The 7,413-nt window shown below is 46.8% G+C and overlaps 1 pseudogene; it reads right to left on the reverse strand.

Annotated features, from left to right (window-relative positions):
* Nucleotides 1-1,324: 1,324 nt before the first annotated feature.
* Nucleotides 1,325-2,299, reverse strand: LOC129673424 (forkhead box protein H1-like; annotated as a pseudogene).
* Between the last annotated feature and the right edge of the window lie 5,114 nt (nucleotides 2,300-7,413).

Raw genomic sequence — 7,413 nt, forward strand, 5'->3', positions numbered from 1 at the left:
AAAAACAAAAACAAAAACAAAAAATAGTTGTCTCTAGGAATGACTGAAGATTGACAGATCTGGAAATTCTCTGGACTCCCCATTGCATAGCTAGCATTTAAGGAGATAAGGCCTTTTTCTTGACTTGGCCCATTCTTACTGGGTACCAGGAAGCTGTAGTCACTGTGCCACCTTGTGGTCATGTCTAGAAAGTTCATTTTCCCTAATGGAACAGATAGTCCCCTCACCTGTAGATCGTACCAGGAATGCATTGGGAGGAACTCAGACACAAACAAATGTCAATCATCCCACTTAAAGTGTCCCTGGAAACACAAAGATCTACAGTCTATAGGCGGAGGTGTGCCAAAGAGGCACTGATGGTTTATCACTCACAACCAAATCCAGAAAGTAGAAACAGCACAAAATAAACACAGGTTAGGTACAAAACACAGAAAGAACATATATGGGGAAGAGGGTGTTTCAAAGAGGAGGTCCAGCAGAATAGGACCAGAGCTGGGGTGTGCACAGCATGATAGGAACTAAGCTTCCCTTGGTGGGAGCTATGTTGTCTTACAAAAGGAGTGTCTTAGGAAAGTGAGGCTGGAAAGGCCAAAGCAGAAGCAGCTGCTAGACTTCGTGGTGTGTGTGAAAGCAATCTCATCGGGGGAAGACGGGAAATGTAGCCTGGGCAAAGGACTCAGGTTTTCTCAGCTTCAGGTTCCTCAGCAATGAAGCGAGAGGTCAAACCCTACTGGCCTGCTGTGGGCACACAGTATCTAGGCAACACCCTGTAATGCGCAGCTAGCAGCAGTCAGGAGAACTTCATTGAAGGTGAGCAAAAGTCAGTAGAGTGAAGTCACTGGCAGCTTATTTAATAGAGCCTGGAAAACAAACAGAGCTTATTTTTTAAATGTTGTAAATTTCTTTACTGTAATCTCTCCCTAACCTCTATCACCTCAAAATCATGTTGGGTCCAGTCTTTACCCTTTCCCCAAAAGGTACCTTCCTAGGCAATTGAGTGAGGGCAATACTTTAGGCTAGCATCGCTTTTGGCTCTCCCTCCTCCTGTACAGCCAGGAAGACGTGGTGGCAGAGGACGGGTATGTAGATGGCATGAGGGCCTGAGATGATCAAGAAAAGGACTACTCGAGTCTGAGTCCCGCTTCTCCAGGCCTGGTTCCTGTGTGTGGGAGAGGTAAAGTCATGAATGGCCAGACAATGTAATACCTAATAGAGCCACAACCCTTTCTGAAGTAGCCCAATTAAAGGTGTGGATTTTTTTGCACAGTTGTGCTTCGTGTTTTAGAGATGTTGCTGTAGACATGCTCCTAGCTCTGGTTCTCCTTCAAGCTGTATCCACAGGTGGGAGGAAGAACCAATCCCTGCCTGTCCTAAAGTATCTCAGGCTGTACCAGGAGAGCAGCCAGCCTGAAGCAGGGGCAGCCAGGTCCCCAGGGTAGCTGACCCACATATCACAGAAGCTCTTGGAATTCAGTACCTGTCATCCAGTAGGCTGGACTGGTTGAAGATGGGCACTGTGTATGAGAGGTAGGAGGTAGTGTAGCTAAGCAAGTAAGAGGTGGTCAGCTGTCTCTGCACCCACTACTGGACATTCTCAAGTCAGGTACCTTGCTCTGGGGAAAGGTGACAAGGCCTGATAAGTTCCCCTTGGGAGTCTCCCACTCTTCCCTGGAAGGGAGTAGAGGGACCGCAAAGGCTTCTCAGAGGAGTTAGGGGGTGTAGTACATATCTTCTGCTTCCCCTTAAACTAGATGCCCGCCTGAGCTGGGCTGCTCTGTCTAACTAGTGCAGACTTCTGGGGCCATGTTGATTCTTTCCAAGAGTCCCCCTAGCAGAGACTTGATGCTGAAACCCTCCCTGGTTGGTTGTGGGATCCTTCATGGCTCATAGAGCTGGCCATGGAACAGATGGGGGCTGGGGTCCTTGGTGAAAGCTATGTGTGCCCCGGGTCTGCCATTGCCAGCACAGGGCAGTGTTCTCAAGGTGCAGAACCTCTGTTGGGATCAGACTCACAGCCGCCACCCAGAAGTTGCCCTTGGCCTGGGGCTTCATATGGTCCTTGGGTACCTTTAAAGAAGCAAAGGTTAGAGGAAAGGTTGGGATAGAGTCCTTCCAGCCCTCACAGTCCTCCTTGAAGAAGGGGAACACTGCCTAGACCTGATGGATGATCAGGACCAGCTTTAGCCTGCAGAAGGGAAGATGCAGCCTGAACATCTGAGGTGATCACTGCCAATGAGGTGGAGGGTATTATCTCTTCTCTTTGGGGCTTTGGAGGAGACTCTGCTTTTGGGGTCCTCATGTAAGAGAGGCAGCCATGGGCTGGAGCCTGCCCTAAGAGAGGGCTCAGGGCAGCCAGACTGCATGTATGGAGGCAGGGTCCCAGCTTGAGCCCATGCTATCATTAAAAGTTTTAAAGTGCAGGGTGAGGGCTGGGGTGCAGCTCAGTGGCAGGATGCTTGCTAGCATAGAGGAGGCCCTGAATTCAATAGTCAGTGCCACAAAAACAAAATCAAAAAAACACAGAAAATAATAAAAATAAATAATGCTCAGGGTGAGTATGGGGAAGGGTGGTGGTAGACACTCAAGACCTCACAAGCGTGGGAAGGAACCCAGTGCTGGGAGTGAACAGGACAGAAAGATGGGCAAGAAGCTGCAAGGAGGCTTATTACACAGGATAAAAACACCCAAGATGCTGTCCTGCCTCAGAGGAACACCAGCAGGTGTCAGGAAGGAACTGCTCAAGGCAGGTTTCCTCGGAGCTCACTCACTCCTTGCCACCAAGCTAGCTCGGGCTACTGTTCCAGATGTTCCATTCCAGTAGCAGCCCTCCTTACTCCCCCCCCACCTCGGAATATTCCTCTCTCCTGCTTTGCTTTTCTTGGCTCTCCAGAGCTTTTTAGTAATCTTGGAAAGAGTTGTCTTTAGGAGAACAGCAGAGTCTAGAGTTGAGGGAGGGGAGAGAATGTTCTGAGGCAGAGCACAGGGGTGGGGTGGGAGGTAGGAAGTAACCCAGGCCCAAATTCTGACAGGCTTTGAACTCACTTTGCACTTGCTGCTTTTGCATCACCTAGTAATGTCCTTAGTCATCAGGGTGGCCATGAAGAGCAAAGTGGGAGGGAGCACTCTTCTAGGTCGGGAACAGTGAGGGCTGCAAAGCATCACGTGAATGTGCGGTATGTCTGCAGGACTGTAACTTGAGAGCACCTTGATTATGACTTGTGAATAGCCCTGATGCTTCAGATTCCTCAACTGAAAGCTTTCAGAAAGCTGCAACATCAGTGTACAACAACCATAGTGATGAGCCCGAGCATGGCGGAGAAACATGGGTTCTGAGCAGCCAAGCAGATGTTACTAACGCACCCACATCCAATACTGCGCCATGTGCCTTCTGAGTCAGTCTTTTGAGTAAAACAGTAAGTTGGGCCACAAGATTTGGGGTACAGGGAAGATTACAGTCCTAGACCAAATGTAAGGATAAGACCAAGGTTAAGGGAAAGCAATGGCAGATACAGGTGAGGAGGCAAAAGCATAAACCACATGGATCGCACTGGAAGGTATGATATAAACCCTCTCATGTGCTGCTTGGTTACTGAGGATGTTTCCCCGATGTCCAAGTGACCATGTGACTGACATGCCAAGGAAAACACAGTCATTTCTTTCTGCCCACTCTTTTTATACCTAAGAATTTAGTTGAAGAACATTACCAGAGGTAAACGATACAAAAGGCCACTTAAAAACTGTAAACTACCCAGCCAACTGGGAGAAAGCTAGACATTCCAGTGTTTATTCACAAAGGCCTATGTTTTGAGAAACAGAAGAAGCAACATACATGGATATGGGGAGCTAACTTTATCCAACATGAGATTTGTTTTTTAAAAGTGTGTTATACAACAGAATAGCTCAATTCGGTTTTCATAGCTATTACAGACCTGAAAAGATGCAAAGGAAATTTCCATTCAGGTTTCACATACCCCCCATGCTGTACGAGGAATAAAGTATTATTCTCTACTCATATTTATGGCATTCTGATGCTTGTGACACTTAATTCAGCATTACCTCTTTTAATTCACTCTTTAATTTTTTTTTCCCTAAAAGACTACTGGGAAGCACAAAGTGGACTCTGAATTTTACTAACACAGAGGGGACCATTACAGTGTGTCAAAAAAACTACCACAAAACCAATGTGCAAAATCCTTACGTGCTGGGAATGCTTCAGGGCAAACCCAGAAATGCAACACCAACAAACATTAAGGTGATAATGAGGAAGGAGCAATGTGTGGGCCAAAAGTGGGAAGAGAAGTATCAGCTAACTCTAAGCATGGGCCTTACCAGATTCGAATCATGCAACTGCTAAAAGTATTAAGCGTCAGCCATGAAGACGGTAACACTAGATATTTGGTGAGAGTTAGGAATTTCGGTTTTTCCAGGATGTAACAGTTGCATTGTAATGACACTTTGAGAGTCTGTGCTTTTGGAAACCCCCAAAACAATATATAAATAACATGAAACAATTTTATATCAAACAGTCTCCAAGAGAGGGATGTATCCGGGTGGTCTGTGGTTGAAGGAAGCCTGTCGCAGTGCTGTCAAAACTGATTATGGGTACAAGAACTAATCCTTCTATTCTCTCAGCTTTTGTCTCTCTTGAATATGCACCGCAGTAAAGAGTTCAAATGATCTGTAAAGGTAGCAGTTCCCTTAACTGTACAGTGAACCTGTGTGTCTATACGCTCCAAACACTGTGGTTCTGTCATGAATGGTAACGGATAGTGTGAGAAACAAACTATTTATGCTCACAGCTTCCAGGAATGAAGAAATGCACACAACCAGTTTTGAGACTTTGACTCTGCTGTGACGATCTCAGACCAGTCAAACAATATTCTACTGTGATACTGATATTACTGAGGCCAAACACTTGCTTTCTTAGTGTAAGATGAACATACGAGTAACATTGTAATACACAATTTCAGTAATCATGTTCTTCCTCCAAAGGTAGCTTTGGGGAGGGTGTAATAATTCTTGGAGATGTCTTCCTGGGCACACATAGCTCCTAACTGTTGCTTAACGCTTGTTAGGACTTTTTTTTTTTTTTTTTTTTTTTTTTTTTTATCACAACTAGTGATCCTATAGTTTGCACCAGATATTTTTGCCCAGTTCTCAGAGAGAAAAAAAAAGAAAAAAAGGTGGTAGTATATGGCCATTGCTCTCCAATGTCAGCTCAGTAGGAAAATTATATACACACAGGATAGGACTAAGCTCCTAGCAGGTAACAAAGTGGCTGTATATGAGGCAGTATCACTACCTCAAAGATCAGGCCAGGGATACAGAAGAGGGGGTTCTCTTGTCTCGAGGCGCTGTGCTTTTCGGGGTGTTATGACAGCAAGGTGCCCCTACCCACTAACGAGGACAGAAGTTGCAGTCAGCTTGCAAAGGGCAACTTTCACATGGCTCAGGAGTTGTGCTCACCTTTGGGCTGGCAGTCCCCAAAGGCAGTAAGATATTTGGGAAGGTGCCTCTCAGGATGGTCCCCTGACTTGTTCCCTTTGTCTCCAGTGTGTAACGTTCACCCCAAGTAGAACAGGACTGCTGTCTAGTTATCTGACCAGGTTTTTCCAGGCTGTTCCTCATTGTTCAGGCTACAAGTAGTCTTTGTCTTTGCTGCTGTCTCCAAGGGTCCTTGTTCATCCAGCCCCTCGGAACTTTTCATCCTTGGATGGCTTCTTACTGCCTTCCTACCACCTGTCAGGTTGAGGAAGCCTAGCTTACAATCTGATAGGATACAGCTTAGTACCTAACGTAAGGCAGGTGCGGTGCAATCTGTGGTATGCATAAAACACAGGAGGGAAACACTGAGATGTAGGGAGTTGGCTTACATAGAAAGAAGCATGGAGGAGCATGAAAGAGATAGAGACAGCAGCTTCATCAGCATGAAGCAGCACATAAAAGGCTCCATGGGGGCGGAGGGAACTGGTGCTCCGGGACAGCATGCACAGAGGGGTAGGTGGTTGAGGAGCCCAGCAAGCTCCAGGAGATGCCAGCATGCTGGTGAGGTAGGACAGGTGGAAGAACAGTGCCACCAAAAGAAAGGGCAAAGGAAGGGAGAGAACAGCAAGAAACAGGAAAGCAAGAGGCTAGAATTTGCAGAGTGATGACACCACAGATCAGACCCATGGTGATAACAAAAAACGATGCCCTTGGATTTGAGTCCTAGGGGAGCGGTGCTATTTTCTTTCATGGTAGGCTAGATGGCAGGAGATGGAGAGATAAAGGAAAGAGACCACACACAAAACCCAAACTGTTTTCTCATGAGGCTAGCACTGTTGAGGAAAAAAGATACCTAAGGAGGGGTTGGGATTCAGGGAGAGAAGAATGGGAAATTCCAGCATGGGAGAGATAGCCGAAATTGGGATGGATTGATGAAAGGTTGTCTTCAGCAGTCTACTACATCATGCATGGCCATACGGTACAGCCACCTCAGCTAGACAGCTAGACAGCTAGATATACTTCTGAAGAAGTGTCTGGCAACACTACAAAAACCCAGAAGCAAGGAAATGCCAAGCAGGGACTATGATGAAGGCACAGCCTGCCTCGGAAAGGAAGCAGGATACCTGGTAAATCTTAGGTGTGAGCAGAAGGTAAGGGTGGAGACTGCAGGGCGAGGGCTGATCACAGTAACCAAGTACCACTGCATTATCAGAGGCCTGCTTGAAACTAACTGAGTCTTTCTCCCAAGCAGGACAGAAACCCACAATGTGGTGCTGAAGACCTGATACAGCACAGCCCTTGTCTTGTGGGCCAGCCTCCCCCACTATGTACCTGTCCACCATCATCCCGATACTCAGCCATGGATGAGAACTCCATGGAGCTGGGCAACGTTGGCTGGACTACTCCTCTGAGAGCCCGACTCTCTTGTTCTTTCTTCTACATGTCCACTGTGATTATGGCCCTACAACAAAAGTGCAAAACGGTAACTCCGGGTCCAAGTAAGTGAGCCTGAGTACTTTTATGATTAGAAGCCTGAGTCCTGGGACCATTACGGATGTCTAAGCTGCAAGTTGTAGGGGTGCTGAGAGCCAGGCATTATTGACAATAAATGCTTACATCTTTCTTCTGGTGAACATGGACCCAATGGGGAACACCTGAGCCTTCCACATAGCAGGATCCCATGTCAAAGGGGGAGCATGTCCCATATTTTCCTGCTCAAGTTATTCTGGATTAAGAGGATTAAATTATTCTGGATTAAGTTTCCTAACCCAAAATCCTCTGCTTGAACAGCTCAAAGCATCTCTAGCACATGGAGCAACCTGTAAGGCTGGCTATGAGGGCTTGTCCTAGTCGGAGCTCAGCACAGCCATCTCCTCTTGCCTTGCACAGATCCCTCAGAAACGCCCTCTCCAGTATAACTGTCTCGGT

The sequence above is a fragment of the Psammomys obesus genome, unplaced genomic scaffold, assembly GCF_907164565.1.
Source record: "Psammomys obesus unplaced genomic scaffold, mPsaObe1.curated_primary_1811, whole genome shotgun sequence".
In the NCBI taxonomy this organism is placed as follows: Eukaryota; Metazoa; Chordata; class Mammalia; order Rodentia; family Muridae; genus Psammomys; species Psammomys obesus.